General features: G+C 50.6%; 1 pseudogene; it reads right to left on the reverse strand.

Moving 5' to 3' along the window:
- Positions 1 to 814: 814 nt before the first annotated feature.
- Positions 815 to 27,370, reverse strand: LOC119058151 (60S acidic ribosomal protein P0-like; annotated as a pseudogene).
- Positions 27,371 to 27,653: the final 283 nt, after the last annotated feature.

Raw genomic sequence — 27,653 nt, forward strand, 5'->3', positions numbered from 1 at the left:
ATTGGAGGAGACCACTGAGGCGGTCATTGGCTGCGGAGGGTGTGAGGGCCCTTGGTGTCTGCGTTCTTCATGTGAGGCAGTATCTTTAAGTTAAATTCCGCGTGGAATTCAGCGGAGACCTTGAGAAAATTTCAGACAGCCTTACCCCGAGGTGTCACAGCATCTTAAATTCATCATGTTTGAGGATCAGCGTTACAGAGGCAGGAGGGGCCCGCTTGCAGCAAAGGAGACTTGTGTGCTGTTTGGACAGCGGGCGGCGCCTTCCCCGGGCAGATCTGAAGTGCATGTTCCCCTGAGTGGAGAGGAATGTGCGGTCAGGGGCGCCGTCGTGGTCAGATGACCTGGTCGCAAACGAGCTGACTTTCCCAGGGGTAGAAACCTTCTTGATTTTCTCCCGCTGTTTTCTTCCCGTGGCACGTCTTGGGAGTCGCTGTGGGCACACAGACACCCACAGAGAAGGCGTTCCTCCCACCCCCTCCCTGAATTTCACTGTAGTCCCAAAGGGTGTCCCTTGGCAGCTGAAGAGAGCTTAATGGGCAGTTTCATTGGTTTCTTGGTGCCATTGCCCAAATACCTTGGAAGTTTTTGGGAGCTGGGGACACGAGCGAAGCCCCAGAGGCAGAGGCCCAGGACTGAGGAACTCGGCAAGTGCCCTGTGGTCTGCCCGCCTGCCTCGTGGGCTCGGGATGAGACATTGGAGCCCATCTGGTCACAATGGACATTCTTCTTCTTTTTCTTTTGACTTTAAAGAGAAGTAAGTTTTTATTTCCTTGTTTCACAATAAAGCTGGCTGAGCTGGTTCGCTTTTTGGTGATTAGTCAAAGAGACTACATCTCATGTCCTTGTCTGACTCTTCCCTTGCTTCAGCCCTGGCTGGGGCTATGGCAGCAGGGGCAGCAGCCACAAGTGCAGATGGATCAGCCAAGGAGGCCTTGGCCTTTTCCACAAGTGGGAAGGTGTCATTGGTCTCCGCGGTTAAAGCCGGGACCCGCTTGTATCCATTGATGATAGAATGGGGTGCTGATGCAACAGCTGGGTGACCCACCAATCTGCAGACAGGTGCCGGCAACACTTCGGACACCCTCCGGGAGGCAGGAGTGCAGAGTTTCCGCCGTGATGTCAGGTGCCCCCAGGTTGCAGATGCTGCCATTGTCAAGCACCTGCTGGATGAGCAGCCCAAAGGAGAGCGGAGAGATGCTCAGCAGTGGGGCTTCGCTGCCTCCCACTTTGTCTCCCGTCTTCAGCAGCTGCACATCACTCAGGATTTCAGTGGTGCCCTGGGGATCTTAGTGGTGATTCGTAGAGCCTGGGAGAAGGGGGTCTTCTTGGGCCCCAGGCCAGTGTTCTGGGCAGGCACAATGACCTCACATGGGACAATGGCACCTGCATGGGAGGCAGCTGGCACCTTATTGGCCAGCAGCATGTCCCTGATCTCAGTGTGGTTCCCACTGGTGAACACAAAGCCCACATGCCCCCCAGATATGAGGCAACAGTCTCTCCAGAGGTTGGAGACACTGCTGCACTGTTTTCCAGATTCCCTGCATGGCTTTGCGTGTTGTGATATTCCTTCCCATCAGCCCCACAGCTTCTCAGGAGGGACGGACGGGTCTGCTGCTTCCGCTTGGGGCCCACAGCATCTGCTCCCACAGTGAAGCAGTCTGGATGGTCACCTAGAAGTTGGATGATCTTAAGGAAGTAGTTGGACTCCCAGGTTGCCCTGTCTTCCCCAGAAACCTCGGCGGGGATGCATCAGGGATTGCCACGCAGGGTTTAAAGATGAGTCACATGCATGAGGGTATCTGGCAAGAGCCATGGTGGCCATTGCAACAGTTCCTCTGCCATCCACTTTGTCACCACCTTCGGGGCCAGTGGTGGCCATGTGCTGTCTTGTTTGGTTGTTGGTCGACTTGCTCCCCATTCACTGTCCCTCGTGCCAGGCATGTTAGAAGGAGCCTGGCACAAAGCAGTGAGCAGGGACGACCTGCCTCCCGGAGTCACAGTGCCCACACGGTGCCACTGAGCCCTGGAAATGCAGCTGATCTGGACTGAGGCACTTTGAGTCTGAAACATACACTTGGTGAGAAGACTTAGAACAAAAAGATGATAACAGATTAATAAACTTTTTATTCACGTGGTGGAACGGTAACATTTTAGATGTCAGTTGAAATGAAATGTATTATTAAGATTAATTTAGTCTGTTTCCTTTTCCTTTTAGAATGCGCGTGGCTAGTAGGAAATTTTAAATTAGATCTGTGGCTCACATGATCACACATAAACACGTGCACATGCATGTGTACAAACACACACGAGCGCATGCTCACACAGCCACACACGTGCACACACAGGTGCAGCCTTGCACCGACCCTGGGCCCAGGGCCCCCAGGGCCCGAGCCTTCCTTCTTCTTCACAGGCCTTGTAGGGGCCTTGCTTGGCCCACAGTCAGGACGGGCTGGCTTCCAGCTGGTGCCTGGGCGGCGGAGGCCTCGCAGCCCCAGGAAGAGCAGGGAAGCGACAGGCTTGCAGCCTCACAGGGAAAATGGACCCGTCCCCTGTCCCGATTGTCTGAGTCGGTCGTGTGTCCTGAGAACTCTGCCCCCTGAGTGTTGAACCGGAGTGGGAACCAGCGCACACCTTCCCCCGTGGGAGCCTCCTCTTTCGAGTGGTGACCACAGAAAGGATGCGAGACACACCAGCCCCTCTCCACCTCCGACTCCCTCTGCTGCCACTTTTCCACGAATCAAAACAAGTGGGTTTTTACCAGGTTCTTTTCCTTTTTAAAATTGAGGTGAAGCGCACATACCATAAAATTAACCATTTTAAATTCAGCAGTTCAGTGGCATTTGGCACATTTACAATGCTATCCAACCACCTCCAGCGTCCGATTCCAAAATATTTTCATCATTCCAAAAAGAAACTGCATACCCATTAGCGTCGATCGCCCCTCCCCCCACTGCCCACTCCAGTCCTTCTCTTTCTCTCTGTGGATTTGCCTGTTCTGGGCATTTCATGTAAGTGGAGCCAGTCGCGCACTGCGTGGTCTCGTGCGTCTGGCTTCTCTCACTCAGCAGCGTGTGTTCAGGCTCCGCCGTGTTGTAGCAGGTGTCTGTGCTTCACTTCCTTTTAAAAACCTCTCGTCCCCCTCTTCCCCTTTGGGAAACATCAGCTTGGTTTCTGTATCTATGTGTCTGTTTCCATTTTATTTTGTTTTTTAAGATTCCACATATAAGTGAAACCAAATGGTGTTTGTCTTTCTCTGACTTACGTCACTTAGCATGATACCCTTCAGGTCCATCCGTCTTGTCACAAATGCTAAGACTGCATTCTTTTTTGTTGCTGAATAACGTTCCATTGTGTGTGTGTGTGTGTGTGTGTGTGCGCCGCATCTTCTCTATCCGTTCATCTATTGATGGACACCTCGCTTGCTTCCATACCTGGGCTGTAATTAGTTACGCTGTAATGAACATAGGGGCGCATATATTGAATTAGTGTTCTTGTTTTCTTTGGATACTCTGGGTCATATGGTAGTTCGATTTTTAACTTTTCAAGGATTCTCCACACGGTTTTCCATAGTGGCTGCACCAGTTTACAATCACCAACAGAGTCAGTTTTCTCCACATCCTTGCCAACACTTGTTTGTTGATTTTTTGATAGCCATTCTGACAGGTGTGAGGCACTATCTCATTGTGGTCTTTTTTTTTTCATGCAAGGAATTTTAGGTATTGTGCAAAGAGAGGGTTATCTGGCTCCCCAGAAGCTCCTGGGCTTCATTAAGACTGTCCACAACTGTATTTCCGGTTCTTCTTTTTCTTTTTTATAATCTTTATTGATTTAGAGAGAGGAAGGGAGGGAGGGAGGAAAGGAGAGAAAGAGAGAGGAGGAGAGGGAGAGGAGGAGGAAGAGAAGAGAGAGAGGCATTGATTTTTGCTGTTTCACTTATTTACACTTTCATTGGTTACTTATTGTATGTGCCCTGACTAGGGATCGAACCCCCAACCTTGGCATAGTGGGACAATGTTCTAGCCAACTGAGCTACCTGGCCAGGGCTCCAGTTCTTTTTAGAGATTAACGGGTCCAAAGGCCTACGATTATGGGCACTGAGGGGGGCTACACACCTTTTGGCTGCAGTTAAGTCCCTGGTGTCTAAGGTATGTGGGGACTGTGGCCACTTGCTTCCTGGTCCTGCTGCAGCCCTGAAGTAACTGGTTTAGGTGTGTGAGGTGGCTGTCTCTGTGAGTCAGGGGCAGGGGCAGACAGCTCCCTTCACTGTGGTCTTAATTGCATTTTTCCGATGATGAGTGATGTTGAGCATCTTTCCATACGTTATTTGTATGTCCTTTTTGGAAAAATGTCTATTCAGGTTTTCTGCCTATTTTTAAATTGAATAGTTTGGGTTTTTAAAAAATGTTATCCACTCCTTTTTATGGCTTAATAATTCTCCAGTGGGCAGAGGAGCACATTTTATTCACCTGTCCTGTTTGTGAGGGACCCCGGTCACCTCTGCCTTTTGCAGGCCATGCTGCTGTGACTGGGGGAATGAGATATTATCAAAACACCTGCCTTCGCTTCTTTAAGGTCTGTGCCCAGGAGTGGGAGACCAGCTTCTTTTTCCTTCAAGAGGGACCCTGGCTCCCCTACAGTTCCCCTTTAGTCCTTTCCAGGAAGCCTTGCTTTTTGCCTCCAGACCCTACCACACTGGATCCCACCCGGGCCACCAAAGTCCCAGTGCAGCCTTTCAGAGCTGTCCCCAGGCCAGATGCATTAATGTGATGCGAGTGACATGCCTGGGGCTCAGGCGACAGAAACCAAGTCTTCGTTCAAGTGCAGAATTAGTCCTCTGCCCACAGGAGAACTTTATAAAGGTGGATTTACATGTCCAAGACTTTCATGATCAAATGGATTTAGAATTCATTTTTCAGGCCCCAGGCTGAGAGCAGGGGAGAGGACCTGTGTGGGGCCTTGTGCATGAGACCTGATCTTCTACCTGAAAGGCTGGTGCTCCATATTCTGGGGGCGGGGCCCGGCCCATCCTTAGAGGTGTCAGTTGGGGGGTGCAGTGTGGGGATGAGGGAGTGGGGGTGGGGGGAAGGTGAGAAAACAAGCAGAGAAACAGAAGGGCTTGCGGGTGACACAGTGTAAGAGGGGAAGGTCCTCGAGGGGTCGGATGCGGGAGGCCTGGCAGGGATGCGCGGGCTGAGGGGAGCCCTCTGTCTCTCTTTGGGCCGCGGCTGCCTGGCGTCCAACCGCAGCAGCACTTAGCACACTCACGGTGGGCTTTTTGGCTTGTTCATTTATTTTTGTATTTTTGTTGAATTGACTGGGGTGACATTGGCTAATACAATTATACAGGTTTCAGACGTACACTTCTGTAACACATCACCTGTATAGTACATTCACAATTTGTGCAGCCACCACCAACATCTACTTCCAGAGCATTGCATCCTCCAAATGAAACCCCACATTCCTCAGCACTCACTCCCCATTCCCCCTCCCCCGACCCCAGTCACCTCTAATCCACTTCCTGTCACCCTGGAGTTGCCTGTTCCAGGGGCCTCACATAAGAGGAACCATGTAGGATTTGTCCTTGTGTGTCTGGCTTATTTTTCTGAGCCCGATGTCCTCAAGGTTCATCCATGTCTCAGCCTGAGTAGGAGTTTCCTTCCTTTTTACAGCTGAATAATATTCCCCTGTTTGGACGGGCTGCACTGTGTTTATCTGTTCTGCTGTCCTGGACACTTAGGGTGTCTCCGCCTCTGGCTTTTGTGATGTGATTCCTGCTGCAGGAACTCTGTGTACAGATTCTTATGTGGACATGAGTTTGCGTGTTCCCTGGATGATCCCGGGAGCAGAGGTGCTGGGCCATGTGGCGATTCTGTTTAACTTTCCAAGGAGCCTTTTCTATAAATGCGGGCGACCTGCCCTTGGGATACAGAGAGGCCGCACCACATGGTGCCTGTCTCCTGTTGCCCGCTTGGGGGGCGGGGCGGCGCTCAGAAGGGAATTCCAGGCAGAGCGTCTGCAGGGAGGACCACAGGCAGAGTTGCACATTCGTGCGCAGTCTCTGTGGGGGTCCCTTTATCCACCTGTGGATTAAAACAGTGTTCATGGACCTTGTCAGAAGATGACTGTGGAATAATAAAATATATATATTTGGTTTTTGTCCCAGTTCCTAACTGGTACCCACTCCTAACACCCTGGACATCGCGAGGGTGATGATGACTATCTCTTGTGAGCCAATGAGGTGGAGGGGGCGGGGCTCCTAGGCTTGGTTTGTGGGAGGCGGAGCGCGAGGGCCAGAAAGACCAAGATGTGATTGGAGGGTTGGGATTTTTCAGCCCCACCCTTGACTCCCCAAATCCCTTGAGGGACCGGAGACAGAGCTAATCACCAGTGGCTTAATCAGCCTGTGTAACGGAACCTCCATAAAAACCCTAAGTGAAGGAAGGGCTGGGGAATCTTTGGACTGGTGAGCACATGAGGTGCTGAGAGGCAGCACTCCCAGAGAGGGCCCGGTGCTCCCACCCTTCCCGCACCTCCCCCTGCATCCGCGGTCTGCGGTTCCCCAGGTGTGTCCTAATGATAGGTCAGTAAGCGGAAGTGAAGCCTTTCCCTGAGTTCCGGGAGCCCTTCTAGCACATCATGGAACCAGAGGAGGGGTTGTAGGGGCCCTGTTTTATAGCTGGTTCGTCAGAAGCGCAGGCGACTTGTGACTGGGGCCTGAAGTGGGGGCAGCCTTAGCTCAGCCCTCAGCTTGTGGGGTCTGGTTAATGTCGGGCAATTAGTGTCAGAACTGAGTTAAATACCAGGACACCCAGTTGGTATCTAGAGAGTTGGGAATTGGTTGGTGTCCAGAGAAAACCCACACATTCAGTATCAGGAGGGCTGTGAGTAAACTCAGCTCACTGCCTTCCCTTTTCTGACTCAGTGAGGTTCTAGGTGGGGAGGTGAGGAAGGCTCAAAGCCCCGAATGTAAATCAGGCGGAGGAATGCGAGCCCAGCATTCAGGAGTCACACGTGAAGCCTGCCCTTCGCACACGGGCCTCCAAGTGTCCGCTGCAGGGGTGTGTTTCCCCCCGCCGAGGAGGGACAACGTGGGGACGTTTTATTAGGAAGAATTTTTAGCGGGAAGGAGAATTCTGCCTTGCTGCCTGTGGTCCGGCTTGTGCTCTGTCTGTGGCCTTCAGGCCTGGCCGCATCTGGAGGCTGAGGCCAGGGAACCACCGCCTGGGCTCCGAGCTGCTGCTGACTCGGCGCATTTCAGATAAGCAGGAAGTTCCTGAGAGGAAAGCCACAAGCTTTATTTTTATTTAATTCCAGCCATTCTGTGGTTTTTGGAGATGGCCTTTAAAGATTTGTTTTTGATTTTTATCTCAAAGAGAATGCAGAAAAGCCTATGGGTCGGGCTCCAGAGAAAATACAGACAAAGAAGAGAAGAAGTAAGTTTGTATCACACCAGGCAGCTGCCTGGGGCCAGGCAACAGGATGAGCCTGGGGAGCTGGGGGCTCATTCCCTCAGGAGAAGCTGAGCCTGGCCTGTCGGAGCTTGCCGGAGAGCCCAGCACCTTGCTTCCAGAATGCAGCCCGGGCCACTGCAGGGACAGTTCTCACCGGCAGTCAGGCTGTGCTGGTGGTCAGGTGTTAGGGGTGGATCCTTTTGTCGGCAGGCACCTCGGGCAGTGAAAGCACCGAGTCCTCATCCCTGCTCTGGCCCCAGGGAGGTGATGGTGTCTCAGGGGTGCTGTTCAATACCACGGAGAGTCCGATAGAGTTCGGAGAAACGGCTTCCTAGAAAACACTGTGAGAAGCAACCGTGTTGGCCAAGTGGGGTGGCTGGGGAGAGAGGGAGGTCATTCTGGGCAAAAGGGCAGACAGTTCCACTGCCCCAGCCCCCTGGTTCTCTGTCCTCTGGGAGCGGATTACTTGCCCTGACTGCAGACCAGCATTGACCTTGCCGTGACCGTTCAGCCAGCAATTCTCTGTGCGCAGACTAGTCACTGGGGTCTTTCCTCTGGGTCAGGACGCCTGACTGGATTCTGAGGTGAATTTCCATGCCAAGGGAAGGCATCACTAAACTCATGGGAGAAACCAGAGTAAAGCCAGTATAGAAGTTAGTCTGTGCTGTAAATCCTCTGGTGGAGGAGCGAAGCCATGGTGAGTCAGCACGCCCTGAGCCCACCGAGTGGGCACTCGGGCACGTCTGTGGCGTGTCACAGGCTCTGGAGGAGCAGGCCGACTGGGTGGGCCTGTGCCCCTCCCTCTGGGCCAGCTCCCATGGATGCCGACTTGCGACAGCCGGGTCTGTATGGCAGTGTTGCTTCAGGGTGGGTGGTTGTCTCAGTGCCCCTGAGCAGCGTCACTGCCTGGCACGTCCCTCTGGGAGGGCACGATTTGCACGTGGCTTGTGTCTGGTGGCATTCACTTTGAGGGCTCCATCAGCCTGGTATCCTTTCCCCCCGGTAACCTTGAAACTCTGCAAATGTCCTATCCCTTAGCAAACTTGCCATTCATTCACTTAATTTCCCACTTTATTTTACTGCTCCAGCTGTCCAGTCCTCGCTGGTGGGGGCCTCTTGTCCCCGGGGGGCTTTCCTTACCCCTGGGGCTGCAGACGGTCAGGCCCCACTCCTGTGGTCTCTGCTCAGCACTGGGGCCGAGGTTCCTTGGAGAGCCCGGTGCTTGTAGCAAATGAAACTCCTGGGGTGTCACTGCGTTTAGACCTTCTTGATGGACAGAGCAAAGAATATGTGACCCTGCGCACTCTCATTGTACGTGTTCTTGTGTTGATAGCCATTCACGTTAAACGCTGGGACTTCACATTGGTACCTCCAGCTCCACGTGACTGCGGGCCTCATTCAGCTTTCTGCCTCTATGCTTGTGACGCTCGACTCCAGCAGTGAGAACCCTGTTCCCACGGGGCTCAGCCCTGCATTCGTGACCGAACTCCTAGCTCCACCTTCATGACGCCTCCCCCACTAGTGAGGATGCCTGTCCTGTTTGCCCCTCCAGCGGTTTTGGGATTGTGCGTTCCAGAAGGGGCAGAGCTGGTCTGTCCCCCTGGCTTCTGCTTAGAGTGATTCAGAAGGCAGAAGGGACCCGGGAGGATGAGGGTGTGGCCCATCAATGGGGACCTTGTCTCTACCAGCAACGGCTGTGCAAAGTCACATTCCTGTGCCTCAGTTTCCTCCACGGGGAGTCAGGGAGAACAACATTGCCTCTCTCACTGGAGTAAAGTCATTTATCTAAAGGCACAGCGTGGTGCCTGGTGAGCCCTGGAAGTGTGTGTGTGTGTGTCCCTGTGTGCACGCGCATGGGTGCATAGGATGCCGGTGTCTGCGGAAGCAGGTGGACACCGAGTTTGCCACGGTGTCTTGCTCTGTGCCTACTGCTGAAGCAGAGCCCTGTCTGTTTCTTCCACGCACCTCAGGAGGCCATTCAATTCTTCTTTTCTTCATCCAAGCACATGCGGCAGGGAGTTGGTAGCAGCACATCTGGACCTGCCCAGGTTTTATCGTGGCTACATCTTAAGAAGCCACTGCATAGATGTAGGTAATTTAGCCATCGGTCCACCTTTCGAAGGACTGGAGCAGCACAGGCTGGAAACGGGGTATCTCTGCACCAGGAGAGCTCGGGTTCCTGGGGGGGAGCGCCAGCTTGCAGTGCACAGGCCCTTGTTTGTATGGCTTTTAAAAAACCTTTAGCCCTGGCTGGTGTAGCTCAGTGGATTGAGCACGGGCCTGTGAACCAAAAGATCGTGGTTCAATTCCCAGTCGGGGCACATGCCTGGGTTGCAGGCCAGTTCCCAGTAGGGGCCAGTTCCCAGCAGGGCACGCATAAAAAGCAACCATACATTGATGTTTTCTCCCTCTTTCCTTCTAAAGATAAATAAATTTAAAGAATTAAAAAATAAATTATTAAAAAAACATTTCATCTTTATTGTATTTCCTCCCCACTACCATATTGGTACTTGTAATTCAATTCTTTAACATTTTATTTTTAAATAACCTTATATTTAGAGAAAATTTGCAAGAACAGTGGGACAAATACCTGTGTTCCTTCCCCCGGATCGCCCCGATGTCAACATTCCAGCCTGTTTGCTCTGCCCCTTCAGAGGGTAGCTGCGGAATGGCGCTCCCCACCCTGAATACTCCAGGGCACGTTCCCTAAACACGGGGTTCTCTCACAACCGGGGTGCAATGGACGTTACCACTGAGTCCGTTCTCTACAGGCTCCAATCTGCACTTCATCACCTTTGAATTTCTGTCTCTATCCCAATTATGACTTGAGCACACTTCCCGTCAGCTTTATTCCCGACTATTTTATCTTCTGATTTCTATTGTTGATGGCGGATTCTCTACCATTCCATCCTCCCACTACGTATTTTGTGTTGATGTCAAGGCTCTTGATTTCTGTGTTAATTTTGTACAGTTCGCTTATTGTGTGAGTGTCTTTCCCTCCACCAGTCCTGTGGGGTTGTGCTTGCTGTGTGGCCGCTCACCTTTATGTGTACATGAAATAAACAGGAATGAATCCAAGCACTTGATTCCTCAGTCACATCAGCCCCATTTTTGTGTTTTAAAATTGGTTTCTTCATGTCTTTTATTAACCCAAACACAATGACTTGGCTTCTGGTTCGTTGAGGCCACAGGTCAGGCAGCACTCGCCACGGTCCTGCCCGTCAGAGTGGCCGTAAAGTCTCCGGCACCGCATTCATCTGAAGGGCGCTCCCGACGAAGGCGACGGGTCTTGCCCTCACGTCCACTGTGTGGTGTCAGGACAGCCAGCCTAACCTGTCACTTAACGCTGTTCTTCGCTTACGCTCACACCACTGTGGCGAGTGGTGTGAGACTCACTCCTCTTCTTAGTGCCACCACGGAGTCTCATCGAGAGGGGAACAGTGGGCTCCCTTTGAATGTTGCAGTCGGACACAGCGCCCGTCTGCCCGCGGCTGGCCAGCAGAGGTCAGTCTCAGCTGACCGGGGGTTCCTTCCTCATCCTGGTCTTGGCCTTGTTTCTGTTGTAGCCGAGGGGTCAACCTTGAGAGTGATGGTCTTCCCCATAAGGGTTGTCATGAAAATCTGCATCTTGGCGGTGGTTCCACCACAGATGGCAGATCGGAAAAGCACATAAGCCCCACTTTTAATGCTCAGCAGCTGCATGTGACTGGTGGGGACACAGAGGACATGGGATGTCTCCATCGTCACAAGTTTAACAGGACAGCATTTTTGTAGAGGTCCCAGGTACAGCATGTAGCCTCTGCACATAGACAGTTTCACTCCTTTTCCAGTCTTACAATCCTGACCAGTCGCTCTGGTCTGATTCAGCGGCCGATGCCTCCGGACAGTGAGGAGTGGCAGTGGAGACAAGGTGGGCTTGCCTTGGTGCTGGGGGAAACGACACCACAGCTCCTCGTTCAGTGAGGTATGGGTTTAGAAAATGCACATATATTTTATTATGTTGAGACCATATCTATCAACTTCCATTTTCCTTACTTTTAATACGTTTATCAGAAATGGACATTAGGCTTTTGTCAAAGGCTTTTTCTGCAATGATGGAGAGAAATCATACAATTTTCCTCCTTTGATCTGTTCATATACTGAATTTTATTAATGGATTTCCTAATAGCAAAGCAACCTTGGAATCTTGTGTGTGGTATCTTGTTTTCCCTCTATGGGGAGAGGCTTTGGTAGGAGCTGGGAGGCTGGGGCAGGGGACTGTGGGCAAGTGTGTGTGTGTGTTGAGGGGATAGAGGGTGTGTGGGTTAGACATGAGGGGCGGGAGGACACAGGTGGGGGGCTTGCAGATGAGCCTCCCCAGCTCTGACAGGGTTGTTGCTGCTCCTGGGCACCAAGAGCCACCAGGGCTTGGGGGCGCCCCTGAGCTGGGAGGGCACCAGGGGGCGCTGCAGCCCGCAGGTTGGGTGGGGCCTGGGCTGCAACTAGTAGGGGCAGGTCCTCCCTCCTCTGGAACCCCAATCCTGTACCCCTTCCAAGCCTGTCCTCCCACCACCCCAAACAGCACCTGAGCCGGGCGCTGCCCAGGTGGGGTCAGCACAGTCCTGGCAGCAGTGTGCCCCAGTTGTTGCAGGTGAGAGCATCACCCAGGGAACACTTGTGCAGTGTTGTGAGGTTGCTGGCTTGTTTCATACCTGGTTGTGCACTCCCGTGGGTTTCTGCAGCCATGTATTTACAAGCGGCAGACACAGGCTTCCTGACTTGCTTCAGGGTCTCCTGAATCGAGGAGAAACTGAGTGAACACAGGCGTGAATTGAAGAACTCCATGCTAACAGATGTAGGGAAGGTCTCCCCCAAAAGATGACAGGCTGAGTAAGGGGTTCTCGGGCAAGGTCAGTGTGAGCAGGGAGCTTTGGGCAGAGGCCTGACAGGGAATGAGGCAAGTGTTGTTGGGGTGCCGCAAGGAGGTGGGGGAACAAGGTGAGGCAAGGCTGAAGTCCCTCTAAATGGCCCTGGGAGCCACGGGGCTGGCAGGGCAGCAGCAGCTGAGCTTGGGGATGTGCTTTGTGGTGGGGTAGTGGCAACTTCCAGGGATGGTTGTGGGGTGAGGGAGGAGCTGGGAAAACAGAGGTGTCAGGTGTTTGGATACGAGGTGGAGGGGTCACTGAGCAGTTGGATGTGCCCAGCAGGATGGGAGCTGCCTGGGGGGGGCTTTGGCTGGCCATTCCCCCAGCACCAAATGGGCTCAGTCTGGTTTGGCCATCTGGGAGGCTGGTTCAGAACCCAGCTGTACTTAGGCTCCCCCATTGTGATGCTCTTTGAGTGGGTGCTGTGTTCTTCTGCCCAGAAGGTTGCTGCTGCAGACTCCAGGCATCTGCAGGAGCCAAGTGGGGGGCCCTGTCTTGGTTGTCAGAGGACTGTCAAGTGGAGCATGGATTCACCCCTGGGGGGGCCTGTGGGGCCCCAACCTTCATCAGTCTGCACCCCGAGGGAGCCATCAACCGCTTCTTCCCAGGGGTGACCACACAGCAGCTGTTGGGCTGGCACCAGCCACCCTTCTGTTTTGGAGGCTTCCTGATAGGACAGAGACCGCAGACAGGCATCCCTGAGCGGAAAACCAGCTCTGGAGAGGGCGCAGCAAAGCCCTTGCTGCGGAGTCCTCCTCCCACACCCATCTGGGACGACTTCATTTGGGAGAGAGGATGCTTGAGTCCCAGTCAGAAACGGCCAGGAAGGAGGCAGCTTCCTTTTCTGCATGTGTAAGCCAGACCAGAAGATGCTGGAGGAAGACTCACATCTGTGTGGTTTTTGTTATCTTTATCTTTGTTTTTTCTTGCTGTCAAAAGCTCACTACCTTGAAGATGCAGCAAGTGGTCCCACCTGAGCAGGTTTGCCAGGGGCAACAGAACCTGTGCCCTCCTTCCCCCAAGCTCTCTCCACCTAGAACCCCATGGTTCCTGCTTCCTGCGCTCCCTTTATCCTGAGGCCCAGGTCGGATCTGCTCCTCCTGAAGGTGGTGTGGGCTGCCCCTCTAAACTTGAAACCAATGTCTGCCACTTTCTTTCTGATCTCATCTGTTGCTTCAGTGCCAGGCTCAGATGTAATTGCTCTCCATTTCCTGGTTTTTCCAACTTCTCCATGCTAGCAATACTGCCTTGATAATAAAGAAAATCAAAATACAATAGAATTCAGAAAACGAATAAATATATTCGCAGCAATGCCTAGGGCAAGATGGCTCAGTTGGTAGGTGCAAAGCATGTTGTGAGACTGGTAGGAGGGGCAGTCTGGAAGGGGAGAGACTGGCTGTGCTGCCTGCAGTACCTTAGGAATATGACAGGATGACACAGCTGGAACTACTGGCTCGTGTGTCTGTCCTGCCCCACTCTGGCAGGTTACCACTGGGGACAAAGTGAGATGGACAGCAGAGTGGAAATATCCTTGGGGACTTGAACATGTCCCTCTAAGAAGTTGAGAGAACAGGCAGAACAAAGTAAGCAAAGATATAAAAAATCAGGATGCCATTCTTAATAAACTGAATTTTATTTATATTTATAAATATTTATAATTTAGAAATGTGAGTTTATAAACATGCATGTCATTATTTAATGAGTTGTTATTCCAGAGATTCAACAATACAGTTTCATATCAAAAATTGATCAGTACAGACTTCTGGTCAAGATGGTGGCGTGGGTAAACATGGTACTTAACCTCCTCCCACATCCACATCAAAATTACAACTATAGAACAAGTATCATTCAGAACCACCTGAAATTGGGCTGAATGGAAGTCCTGCAACTAGGAAATTAAAGAAGAAGCCACATCAAAACTGGTAGGAGGGGGCAGAGAATGGGCTGGTCCCACACCCATGTGTGGCAGATAAAAATTGGGAGGGTTATTTTGGCTGCTGAGATAACCTGAGAAGTGAGGAGAAAGGGGCCTCAGCTCTATACCAGGCCCCACAGCCCAGGATCCAGGGCTAGGAAGAGAAGTCCTCATAACTTCCGGCCATAAAAACCAGTGGTGATTGAGGCTGAGGGAGACAGAGGGTTTCTGAAGTCCCAGGTAGCTCCTCTTCAAGGGCCCATGCACAGACTTACTCAGACTCATTCCCCATGAACTCCAGCACTGGGATAGCAGCTTGAAGGGCAACAGGGACATTGGGGAGGAACTGAATTGTTTGGCATCAAGGTGAGAGCTGGCGGGCAGCTCCCAGACAGAAGTGTTGGCAGAGGTCATTGTTCTTTTGATGAGTCCTCTCCCCACAGAGCTGGCAGGTGGGCACCATATCTGAGACTTCAGCAATCTGGCTAGCATTGTTTACCTTGCCCTGCTGATTCCCTAAGGCTCTGCCCCACCCAACTTTCAAACCACCCAAACTGTTTGCAGTGGCTTTTCCGTACAAATGGCCTGTTTTGGACCATGCTTCAGATTTTTCTAAAATGTCTCAAATAAGCATCATCTGGCCTCCACATGCCCTGTACCCCTCACTAAGTGGTTCCAGGTGGGGCACTAGCAGCAGCTGGCCATGGTTCATAGTTGGCCTTGCCTGGGCACCTCTAAGCCCAGTGCTAGTAGCAGCCACCTGAAGATTGCTTTGTAGCTCATGCCAGGCAGCCCTGGGCAAAGCACAGGCAGTGGCTGACCTTAGCCTGCACCTTCTGAAAGGCCCCAGAGCCAGCACACCTAGTGAACAGCTTCAGACCACATGGAAGCACCTCTGCCCAACCACCTCCACAAATGTCACACTCCTCAAGGGGCACTCTCAGCGAGCACCAGAGCCTGGATGAATTAAGTCCTGCTCTGTGGAGTGGACCCCACACAGCTGATCCTTCACAGTGGTCAGAGGTTGGTGGTTGGTAGTTGCAACCAGTTCTTGCAGCTGATTGCTCTGGGGGCAAATACTGCCCACTGACACGCCAACAGCAATCAAGGCTCGAGTAGAAGAGGGGGTGTACACAGCCCACATGGGGTGGGAGTGGTGCATCTTGAGTGCCCAGCTTGGATGATTGGGGAGGCTGCGTTACTGGACTCTACAGAACACCTACTATAATACATTAGGCCACTGTACCAAGCCTGGCAGACAGCAGCTCTACCTCATACATAGAAACAAACACAGAGAGGCTGCCAAGATGAGGTGGCAAACATGTCCCAAACGAAAGAACAGAACAAAATTCAAGAGGAAGAACTAAACAAATTGGAGACAAGCAACCTAATAGATGCAGAGTTCAAATCACTAGTTATAAGGATGCTCAATCAACTTAATGGGAACTTCAACAGCATAAAAAAGGACCAGTCAGAAATGAAGGATACACCAACAGAAATGAAGAATAATTTACAGGGAATCAACAGTAGAGTAAATTAAGCCTAGAATCAAACCAGTGATTTGGGATATTAGGAAGCAGAAAATCACTGAATCAGAATAGCAAAAAAAAAAAAAAAAAAGTGTAAGCAGCCTCTGGGACAACTTCAAGTGTAACAATGTTCACATCATGGTGGCACTGGAAAGTGAGGGGAGAAAGGCAAGAGATTAAAAACCTATTTGATGACTTCCAGCCAAGATGGAGGCATAGGTAGACACACTGTGCCTCCCTGCACAACCAAAATTAAGGACAACAAAAATTTAGAAACAAAACAACCAGAACTGACAGAAAATTGAACTGTACAGAAGTCTGACAACCATTCATCCAGACGGGTAAAAGGGGCGGAGTCGGTGGCTGGTGGAGAGGGGTCACGGTAGGAAAAAGAGGTGGCTGGTGGACCCAGGTGCACAGGTGGAGGTTGGCAGACCCCAGGCATGGGGAGAAAATGAGCATACCCAGTGAGGCATGCAAGGTGGCTGGCAGACCGTGGTCATACATTCGCATGAAGATAAACCAGATGAAAATGGGCAGCAAGACAGACCGCACAACCCAGGGCCCCAGTGCCAGGAAATAAAGCCTAAAAGCACAGACTGAAAACACTTGTGGGGATTGAGGTGCTGACAGAGACTCCCAGCCTCACAGGAGAGTTTGTTGGAGAGACCCACAGGATCCTAGAATGTACACAAGCCCACCCACCCAGGAACCAGCACCAGAAGGGCCCAATTTGCTTGTGGGAAGCAGTGGAAGAAACTAAAATCCAACAGCGAGGGGAGCAAGCAACACTGTTCCCTCTGGGACCCCACCCCCACATAGTGTCACAACCCAACGATGTGGGTCACTCTGCCCTGGTGAACACCTAAGGCTCTACCCCTCAGTATGTAACAGGTTTGACCAGACCAAAAAAAAAAAAAAAAGGCTCAAATGGAAGAACAGATCAAAGCCTCAGAGCCAATACATCTAAGTGACTAAGAGACAGCCAACCTATCAGATGCACAGTTCAAAGCACTGGTGATCAGGATGCTCACATAATTGGTTGAATTTTGTCACAAATTAGATGAAAAAATGAAGGCTACACTAAGTGAAATGAAGGAAAATGCACAGGGAACCAATAGTGATGGAAAGGAAACTGGAATTCAAATCAATGGAGTGGACCAGAAAGAAGAAAGAAACAATCAAACAGAAAAGAAGGAAGAAACAAGAATTCAAAAAAAAATGAGGAGAGGCTTAGGAACCTCCAGGACATCTTTAAATGTTCCCACATCCAAATTATAGGGGTACCAGAAGGGGAAGAGGAAGAGCGACAAGTGGAAAACTTATTTGAACAAATAATAAAGGAGAACTTCCTGAATCTAGCTAAGGAAATAGACTTTCAGGAAGTCCAGGAAGCTCAGAGAGTCCCAAAGAAGGTGGATCCAAGAAGGAACACACCAAGGCACATCATAATTACATTAGCCAAGATTAAAATGAAGGAGAGAATCCTAGAAGCAGCAGGAGATAAGGGGACAGTCACCTACAAAGGAGTGCCCATCAGACTGTCAGCTGATTTCTCAAAAGAGACATTACAGGCAAGAAGGGGCTGGAAAGAAGTATTCCAAGTCATGAAAACCAAAGACCTACAAACAAGATTGCTCTATCCAGCAAAGCTTTCATTTAGAATAGAAGGACAGATAAAGTGCTTCTCAGATAAGACCAAATTCAAGGAGTTCATCATCACCAAGCCCTTATTATATGAAATGTTAAAGGGACTTACCTAAGAAAAAGAAGATAAAAAAGATGAACAGTGAAAGGACAGCAAACTCACAGTTATTAACAACCACACCTAAAACAAAAGCAAATTAAGAGGACAGCTAGATCAGGAGTGAACCATAGAAATGAAGATCACATGGAGGGTTAGCAACAGGGGAGTGGGAGAAGGAGAAGGAGAAGGGGGGAGAAGGTACAGAAAATAAGTAGCATAGACAGTAGATAGAAAATAGATAGGAGGGAGGGTAAGAATAGTAGGGGAAATATAGAATCTAAAGAACTTGAGACATGTGTTCATGAACTAAAGGGTGGAGAATGGTGGGGGAGGGGTGTGCAGGGTGGAGGGGAATGGAGGAGGGTAAATAGAACAAATGTTATGGCACAATCAATAAAAAAGTTAAAAAAAAGATAAAAGGGGACAGTCACTTACAAAGGACTTCCCATCAGACTGTCAGCTGATTTCTCAAAAGACCTTACAGGCAAGAAGGGGCTGGAAAGGAGTATTCCAAGTTATGAAAGACAAGGACCTACATCCAAGATTGCTCTTTCCTGCAAAGCTTTCATTTAGAATGGAAGGGCAGATAAAGTGCTTCTCAGATAAGGTCAAGTTAAATGAGTTCATCATCACCAAACTCTTATTATATGAAATGTTAAAGAAGAAAATGTTATCTAAGAAAAAGATTAAAAATATGAACAGTAAAAAGACAGCAAACTCAGAGTTATTAACAACAACACCTAAAACAAAAGCAAACTAAGCAAACAACTAGAACAGGAACAGAACCACAAAAATGTGATCACATGAAAGGTTAGCAACAGGGGAGTAGGAAAAGGAGAGAGAGGGAAAAGGTACAGAGAATAAGTAGCATAAATGGTAGGTAGAAAATAGACAGGGGGAGGGCAAGAATAGTATGGGAAATGGAGAAGCTAAAGAACTTATGACACATGGACATGAACTAAAGTGGGGAATGTGGGTGGGAGGGGGTGTGCAGGGTGGAGGGGAATGAAGGGGGGGAAATGGGACAACTGTAATAGCATAATCAATAAAATATATTTTTAAAAAAGAAAAGAAAAAAAACCTATTTGAAAAAATAATGACAGAAAACTTCCCTACCTTGGTGAAGAAAACAGTCATCCAAATTCAGAACAAAGAGTCTCAACCAAGATGAATCCAAAGAGACCCACACCAAAACACCTCATAATTAAAGTGCCAAATGTTAAAGACAATCTTTTTAATTATTATTTAAAAATATATTCTATTGATTATGCTATTACATTGTACTTTTTTTGTCCCTTTTATTCCCCTCCACCCTGCATCCCTTCTCCCACCAGCATTCCTCCCAACTTATTTTATGTCCATGGGTCATACATGTAAGTTGTTTGGCTTCTTCATTGCCTATAATATTCTTAACTTTCCCCTGTCTATTTTGTACCTACCACTCATTCTTATTCCCTGTACTTTTTCCCATTCTCTTCCCCACTGATAACCCTCCATGTGATTTGCATTTCCATGACTGTTCCTAATGTAGTTGTTTGCTTAGTGTGTTTTTGTTTTAGGTTCAGTTGTTGATAGTTGTGAGTTTGTTGTCATTTTATTGTACATAGTTTTGACCATATTCTTTTTCTTAGATAAGTCCCTTTATCATTTTATATAATAAGGGCTTGGTGCCGATGAACTCCTTTAACTTGACCTTATGTGGGAAGCACTTTATCTGTCCTTCCATTCTAAATGATAGTTTTGCTGGGCAGAGTAATCTTGGATCTAGGTCCTTGTCTTTTATGACTTTGAATACTTCTTTCCAGTCCCTTCTTACCTGCAAGGTTTCTTGAGAAATCAGCTGACAGTCTTATGGGAACTCCTTTGAAGGTAACTGTCTCCTTTTCTCTTGCTGCTTTTAAGATTCTCTCCTTATTATTAATCTTGGGTAATGTAATTATGATGTGCCTTGCTGTGTGCTTCCTTGGGTCCCACTTTTGGGGATTCTCCGAGGTTCCTGAACTTCTCGGAAGTCTATTTCTTTTGCCAGATTGGGGAGGTTCTTCTTCATTATTTTTTCAAATAAGTTTTCCACTTGTTGCTCTTCCTCTTCTCCTTCTGGCACCCCCATTATTCAGACATTGGAATGTTTAAAGATGTCCTGGAGGTTCCTAAGCCTCTCCTCATTTTTTTGAATTCTTGATTCTTCACTCTGTTCTGGTTGAATGTTTATTTCTTCATTCTGGTCCAAACCATTGATTTGAGTCCTGCCTTCCTTCCCAGGACTCTTGGTTCCCTGTACATTTTTCTTTATTTAACTTTGTATAGCCTTCACTTCTTCCTCTATTTTATGATCACACTCAACCATTTCTGTGAGCATCCTGATTACTAGTGTTTTGAACTTGGCATGTGATAGATTGGCTATCTTTGTATTGCTTAGTTTTATTTTTGGAGCTTTGATCTGTTCTTTCATTTGGGCCATCTTTTTCTCGGCACACCTGTTATGTAGTAAGGAACAGCTTTAGGTGTTAGCCAGGGTGGGGCAACTCACATTGCTTGGTTGTGGCACTGTACGTGGGGGAGTGGTCTGAGAGGGAACAATGCCACTTGCTCAGCTCTCTCTGGCTTTCAGTCACTTCCTCCACTACCCACAGCAAACTGGGCCCTTCTGGGGCTGATTCCTGGGTGGGTGGGTTTGTGTATGTTCTAGAACCCTATGGGTCTCTCCAATGAACCCTCCTATGAGGCTGGGAGTTTCTCCCTCTGCCACAGCCTCCACAGATTTTTCAGTCAGAGGTTTTGAGGTTTTATGTCCCTGCACTGGAACTTTGGGTTGTGTGGTCTGTCTTTCTCCCCAGTTGTTCCTCATGGTTTATCTGCATGCAGATGTGGGACCACCGGGTCTACCAGCTGCTGCCTCACCCACTGTGGTCCTCCAGCTGCCACCTTGCTGCACTTCCTCTCCACTTGGCTGCTCATCTCCACCCCTCCTATCAGTCTGGATGAATGTTTCTTCTTTAACTGCGTGGTTGTAGGACTTCCATACAGTTCAATTTTCTGTCAGTTCTGGTCATTTTTTGTTTTCCAATTTGTTGTTGTATTTCTTTTGGCTGTGTGAGGAAGCAAAGTATATCTATGCATGCCTACATCCTAGCTGGAAGTCACACCGAGAGAATCTTAAAAATGTCAAGAAAAAAGCAGTTAGCCCTGGCTGGTGTGGCTCAATGGATTGAGCTCAGGCTGGGAATCAAAGTGTTGCCAGTTTGATTCCCAGTCAGGGCACATGCCTGGGTTGCAGGCCAGATCCCATGTAGGGGGTACACGAGAAGCAACTATACATTGATGCTTCTCTTCCTCTCTTTCTCCTTTTCCCTTCTCTCTAAAAATAAACAAAATCTAAACAAAGAAAAAAGCAGTTACCTATAAGGGAGCTCCCATAAAAGTGTCAGCTGATTTCTCAAAAGAAACCTTGCAGGCAAGAGGGGATTGGCAAGAAATATTCAAAGTGATGAAAAGCAAGAACCTAAAACCAAGATTACTCTATCCAGCAAAACTATCATTATGATTGAAGGATGGAAAAAGAGCTTCAGAAAATAAAAAGGTAAAGCAGTTCATCATTACCAAACCAGTATTATATGAAATGTTGGAGGGTCTTATTTAAGAAGAAAAAGGAAATAAAAGACAAAAAATATGAATAATAAAATGGCAATAAATACATATACATCAGCAATTGAATCTAAAAGACAAAATTAATGAACAAGCAGAACAGAAACAGAGTCATGGATACAGAGACCATTTTGACAGTTGCCAGATGGGAGGGGATTGAAGGGGTGGGTGAAAAAGGTGAAGGGATCGAGAAGTACAAATTTGTTGTTATAGAATTGTCATGGGAAGTAAAGTAGAGCATAGGAAATGTGGTCAGTATTATTCTAACAACTGTGCATGGTGTCAGATGGGTGCAAGATGTATTGGGACGGTAAATTGGTAAGTTATGTAACATCTAATCACTGGGGTATACACCTGAAACTAATATAAGAATGTATGTTAACTGTCATTGAAGAATAAAGGATTAAAAAAAAGAAAAATTGATCAGTGAGTGAAGTTTATTTATGAGCTCATGCTGAAAAAGTATTTGATAACTGTCAAAACCATATGGCCCTGGCTGGTGTAGCTCAGTGGATTGAGTGTGGTCTGCAAACCAAAGGGTTGCTGGTTCAATTCCCAGTCAGGGCACATGCCTGGTTTGCGGGCCTGGTCCCCAGTGCAAGAGACAACCATACATTGATATTTCTCTCTCTCTTTCTTCTCCTCTTCCCTGTCTCTAAAAATAAAGAAATAAAATCTTTTAAAAAATGATGCATAAATTTAAAAAAATGATTTATGATAAAAATGCTTAGAGAATTGGGAATGGCATGTCACTAACTTGAAGTGGGTGTGTCAAAAAATCGGCCTCCTGACGTCACAGGTGATGGTGGAAACTGAGCTCGCTTTGCTGCAAGACTAAGAACAGGCCAGGCCCTGACTCTCATGGTTTCTGTGAATGTCGCCTTGGAGGCTGTCAGCCCTACTTTGCTGCCACTTTCATAAATCAATAGGACTTACAAGGGACACAGTGAAAACTGCAGGCCAACAAATTAGATAACAGATAAAATGGGTAATTTCCACAGAGACACTAGTGACCAAAACTGACTTGAGAAGAAACAGACAATGTGAATAGACCTGTAAGGAATAAAGAGATTAAATTAGTAATTTAGAAACTTAACACAGAGGAAAGCCCAGGCCCAGGCAGCTTCGCTGTGATTCTGTTAAAGGCTTAAGGAATGTCAGGCCGTGAGCTGGGACAGCGGGTCCTTTGGGCAGGGCAGACGGTGCTCCAGGAAAAGCTCTGTCCCCGAGTGCTGCCCTCGGGGGCTGGTGAGGCCATGGCCTGTTGCCAGTCACGGGCCTTCTGGGTGAGGCTCCAGGGGACATGCTGCATGAAGCACAGGCCTCGTCAAGGTCTTGCTTTCACAAGGACTAAAATCTTTGCAAAAATGTCAAAATGTTGGAATGATGATGAGGAGGCGGCCTGGCCAGATCCCTTCAACCTAAACCAGCCAGTCAAGTGGGCCTTGGGATCTGGCACCAGCCTCTCTCACCTCTAGATGTCATGGTTGATGGTCCCCTTAAACCATGCCAACGCAGTGATGCCCCTCTGAGGGTCTCCCAAACCAAGAGCCCTTACTCAGAATGAGCCTGGATCCGGGGAGACCACTCTGGGGACTGCAGCCTCTTCCCACCTGGACTCCGAGGCCCCAGGGGGTGGGGAGTTGCCATCTGCAGGCCCTACTCAGTAGTAGACCAAGGGATGCAGGGGGCTGTTCCTGGGCCACGGGCCACCGTGCCCTGGGGGTGGCCCTCATGTGACACTCTGCGACATGGTGCTCATCTGCCGTTCTCTTCCACCCGGCGTGATATGGCTACCCTGCGTTTCCTGGACTGTTCCCTCCTGCCCCTGCCCCAGCTCCTCGGAACAAAGGGGCCAGTTCTCAGCCTACTGCTGTGTGGCCGATTGGCACTACTGTTCTCCCAGTCACCTGGATGTGTACCTATGAGCTTGAAAGGCCACTCAGGTGGTTGCATGCACCTCAGACACATGGGTGGGAAACCACAGCTGGGGTTGCCCATCAGCATGACCTCGTGAATACAAGGAAAGAGGGTGGATGGGGAAAGTTTGGAGTCAGAGGCCCCTTCGCTGTACATGCTGTGTGGGTGGTCCCAAAAGGGACATAATGGGGGGAGCAGGGTTTGGGGGATTGGCCTGGGGTGTGTCTGTGTGCTCACAGGTTGTGTGTGGCCATGCAGGGTTGGGCATTGCCCAACCCGGGCAGCTGGGGCACACCAGGTGCAGGGGCCCCAGTCTCGTGGACCCTCCGGGCTCACAGGTTGCGCAGGCTGCATGGTGCTCCCGAAACATATGTCCCTCAGAGCCTGTGAACATGACCTTGTTTGGAAATATGGTCTTTGCAAATGGAATTAAGTTAAGGGTGAGGGGTCAGGTATGGACTGGGACCCTCAAGGCCTTAGCACTCACCTGGCTGTGCCCTCCTGTCCCGATGAGGAAACAGACCCACAGAGGACCTGAGACATGCGGAGGCTCATCTCTGTGCCTCCTCAGAATAATCAAGGAGTCTTGCTCACCATGAAACACAAGTGTCTTGCACTGAGTTTGGTGGGGTTTGACAAATCCATCAGTAATGATCCCGTGCACCTGTCCTGTCACCCTGAAAGTTCCGCCTGTGCCACCAGCGAGCCCTGTGGGCCACTGCAGGTTACACACACCGGTTCTGAAACCAGGTGTAAATGGGGCCACACAGTGTGCTTCCTTCACTCAGTGTGATGCTGTTGCACCTCATCCATGCCACTCGGGTGCTCTTGTCTCACCCGATTGCTCTGGCAAGGGCCCCGCCTCGTGTTGAACAGCAGCGGTGAGAGCGGATGGCCTCGTCCGCTCCTGGTCTCATGGGGAAGCAGTCGGCCTTCCCCCTCAGGTGTGACGACAGCGGTGGGGTTTTGTGGGTGCCCTTTGTCGGGTTCGGGAAGTTCCCTTCCATTCCTAGTTTACAGAGAGGGCCTTTTAAAAATATATAAATTGGTGTTGAATTTTGTCTGTTTTTTCTGTATTTATTGATATGATCATATGGCTTTTCTTATTTAATCTTTTAATTGGTTTTGAAACTTTGACCTAGCGTTGCATTCCTGGGTGAAGCTCGCTTGGTTGTGATGTACACTTAGTTGTATATGTTGCTGATTCATTTACTAAGGTTCTGTTGAGGTTTTTTTTTTTTTCTTTCTGTGTTCATGAGAGATATCATTTACTTGTGCTGTTTTTCCTGGCTGCGGCCTTAGGCTAAGGCCGGCTTGACAAAATGGATTGGGAAGTGGGCCCTCCTTTTCTCCTCTCTGAAAGAATTTGGGTAGAATCGGTGCTACTTTTTCTTTGAATGTTCGATAGATCACACCAGTAAAACTGCCTGGGCCTGGACATCTCTCTCACATTTTTAACGGCAGATTCAATATCTTTACTAGTTCTGGGACTACTCAGTATCTACTACAATTTAGGTGAGTGTGGCTGTTTGTGGTCCTGAGGAATTGCTCCATTTCCTCTGAGTTATCAAAGGTGCTGTGAGAGGCCAGCCAGCAGGGAGCTGGCTCCGGCACAGCCTGAGGCCAGGAGTGAGTCTTGACGGGGCTGCGAGGAGCAGCTGCACCTCCAGGGATGGCGGGAGGAGTCACCGGAGGCCTGGGGAGATGGGGGAGATGGGGGCGCGGGTGTCCCGTGACCACCATCGCACGCTGGCACAAACCGGGGAGCCCCAACCAACAGTGACTAGCTTTCTCCAAGTTCGGAACCAGAAGTCTGAGATCAAGAAGCCCAAGGCTGTGCTCCCTCCACAGGCTCTAAGGGAGGCCCCATCTGGACTCTCCCAGCTTCTAGTAGCTTCAGGCATCTTTGGGCTGTGGCTGCGTCACTCCAAACTCTGCCCCCGTCTTCAAGTGGCTTCTTCTCTGGGTCTGTGTCTCTCCTCTTTGGTCTCTTCTAAGGACACATGTTGTTAGATTTAGGGCCTCTCCTGGTAAAGCCAGGATGATCTTGTCTCAAGATCCTTAATTTAATTCAATGCAAAGACCCCTTTTCCAAATAAGGGCACATCCACAGATTTCGGGAGTTAGGACACAGGCATGTCTTTTGGGGTACACTATTGAGCCCACCTTGATGGGTCTCTGGCAGCGGCCTCGATGGCTGCTCTTTGGTGCACCCCAGCTGTGGGGTGCACACGGCTAACATTGGAGTGGGGCTGCCTCCCCTTCCTGGCTCCAGTTGGGACCCACAGGCCCTGAAAAGGCAGAGCTGGCAGCTCTCTGAGTCCACGGAGCAACTCACTGGTTCTGGCTGCAGGATTATCAGGCAGGTCATTCCTTAACGTTCCTAGGCTTCCAGCACCATCTGGGGGCTCAGGCTTCCGCCTTGCAGGTTGGTGAGGACCAGCTCGGTGCTGATCTGTGCGCATCAGTCCATCTCCCGTCATGACGCTTCTTTCCCTGTTTTCACTGGAGTGGCAAAGGCTGTGCTTGGCTTGGCGGTGGAGTCTCCAGGAGCCTCTCAGGAAAGGGCAGGTCTGCGGCACTGTGTGCTGTCCACGGGGACCTGGGTTCAGAGCCCCCACCTTGTGTGGGGACCCATCTGTGCTCCTGGTGTCTGCCTTGGCCCAGAGTGGGTGCTGCCAGCCCGTGCAGCCCTGGAGGCCTGCCTTCAGCTCTTGCCAGCTGCACGTGGCACCGATTGGAATTCCAAGCACAGCGTGGGCACTTTGTTTTCCTGGATCGGAGTCTGGGCTCTTGCTGTCGGCACAGCTGTGGTGCCTGAGCCCTGACAGGTGATGGGCCAGCTGTCTCCTGGCCCTGGGGTGGGGCGTCATCCCTCTCGCTGGGCTTGCCCTGGACAGAGGGGCAGCTTTGTGCCAGGCGTCCTTGCTCTCCCACCCCTTCGCCAACCTGCCTGCAGAAGACAAGTTCTGTTTACCTCTTACTCCTTCAGAACTGAGGTGGATTCCACTGAGTCCAGGGACCATGGCGTCTTCCGTTAGTCCAGGCGGAGGAGGTGCCCCACAGTCCGAGTGGCCAACACCTTCTCTCCTGGCAGCTGTGCCCCCATGGCCTGGAGGGCCCGGCAGGGCTGGGGCAAGCTGACCCAGGAAGGCTCAGAGTCCCTCCAAGGCACCTTCTGCCAGCCGTGGGGGCGTGAGGAGGGGAACACTACAGTGGTATGTCTCAGTAGGTGAGCCGTCTCGAGGCCTCCAGAGCTGCTGTCTCCACCTGGAGGTCTTCCAGGCCCAGCCCCAGCCCCCCAGGACAGTAGAGGGGCCCTGCCTCAGTAACTGTATCCCACCGGCCAAGACCCTGTGACACCAGCAAATGTGGAATGAGCCGGGGGGTTGCGTGCCGTGGGGGGCCTTGGGCTCCAGCCTGGGCTCATTGCTGCCACGGCTGCCCTGGGTGGGCCAGTCATTGAAAGCCCAGATGGGTTGGGGCTCTTGCAGGACCTGCCACAGCTGTGAGCAGGGGACTTGGGACCCTGAAGCCAGATGGTGCCCTCCTGGTGCCATCTTGGCTCCCGAGAAGGGCTGGTGGATTCAGTGCTGCCAGGCGTCTTTGGGGAGGACGTGGGGACAAGTCAGCGAGACTGTGGGGACAGATGCCAGATGGCTGAGGGCAGCCCTGTGTTTGAACCTGGTGAGTGATTTTTGTCCCTAGGTGCTCTGCACCCATGCCGTCTGGGAGGGGGGTTTGTGAAGTCCCCTCTCTAGACCTGCCCTCTGTCGGTGGCTCCAAGTACAGGACCTGGGCCGGGAGGCGCTGGGGCCTGGGACCCTGCCCCTTCCCAGGTAGAAGCTGGTCCCTGGGGTCTCCACAGTGTCCACCCTCCTCTAGGTACTTGTTATGGCAGGAACCCGTGTGGACTTGGAGCACCGAGGGTCCAGACGATGCTTGGGGTTCCCGCCGGGCCGACGGGGTCCTGCTGCCTTGCACTCCCGACCCTCTCGGGAGGCGCCCAGTGAGGAGGGCAGTGGCAGGCCGCACACTCTCACACCGAGCACGCGAGGCTCTCCCGAGGCCAGGGCGGCGGCCCCTCTGCTGCGCGGTGAGCGGGTGTCAGCCTAGGTGCCGAGGACAGCAGCAGTGCGTCCTCTCACCGTCACCGTCTGGAGGCTGGAGGCCCGAGACCACGGTGTCTGAGGGTCGTGCTCCTTTGGAGGCCGCAGGGGGGCCCTTTCTGTCTCTCCCGGCTCCCGGACGCTCTGCATCTCTCGGCTGTGGCGGCATCAGCCCAGTCTCTCCTGCTGTCCTGTGACTTCCCCGGTGCCTCAGTGTCTCTTCGTACAGTAAGGACACCAGACGTTGAGTTTAGGGCCCGCCCTGTCCAGCACGACGTCCTCTCAACTAATCCCAGCTGCGAAGACCCTATTTCCAAAGGTTACACGCTGAGGTTCTGGGTGGGTGTGAATTTGGGGGGAGATACTATTCAACTCACTACAAATGCCCACAGGCCCTCCTGGCGGAGCTGACACCTTCACCAGGGGACGGAGG

Source organism: Artibeus jamaicensis, unplaced genomic scaffold (assembly GCF_021234435.1).
Source record: "Artibeus jamaicensis isolate MK-2021 breed Jamaican fruit bat unplaced genomic scaffold, CSHL_Jam_final contig_700, whole genome shotgun sequence".
NCBI lineage: Eukaryota > Metazoa > Chordata > Mammalia > Chiroptera > Phyllostomidae > Artibeus > Artibeus jamaicensis.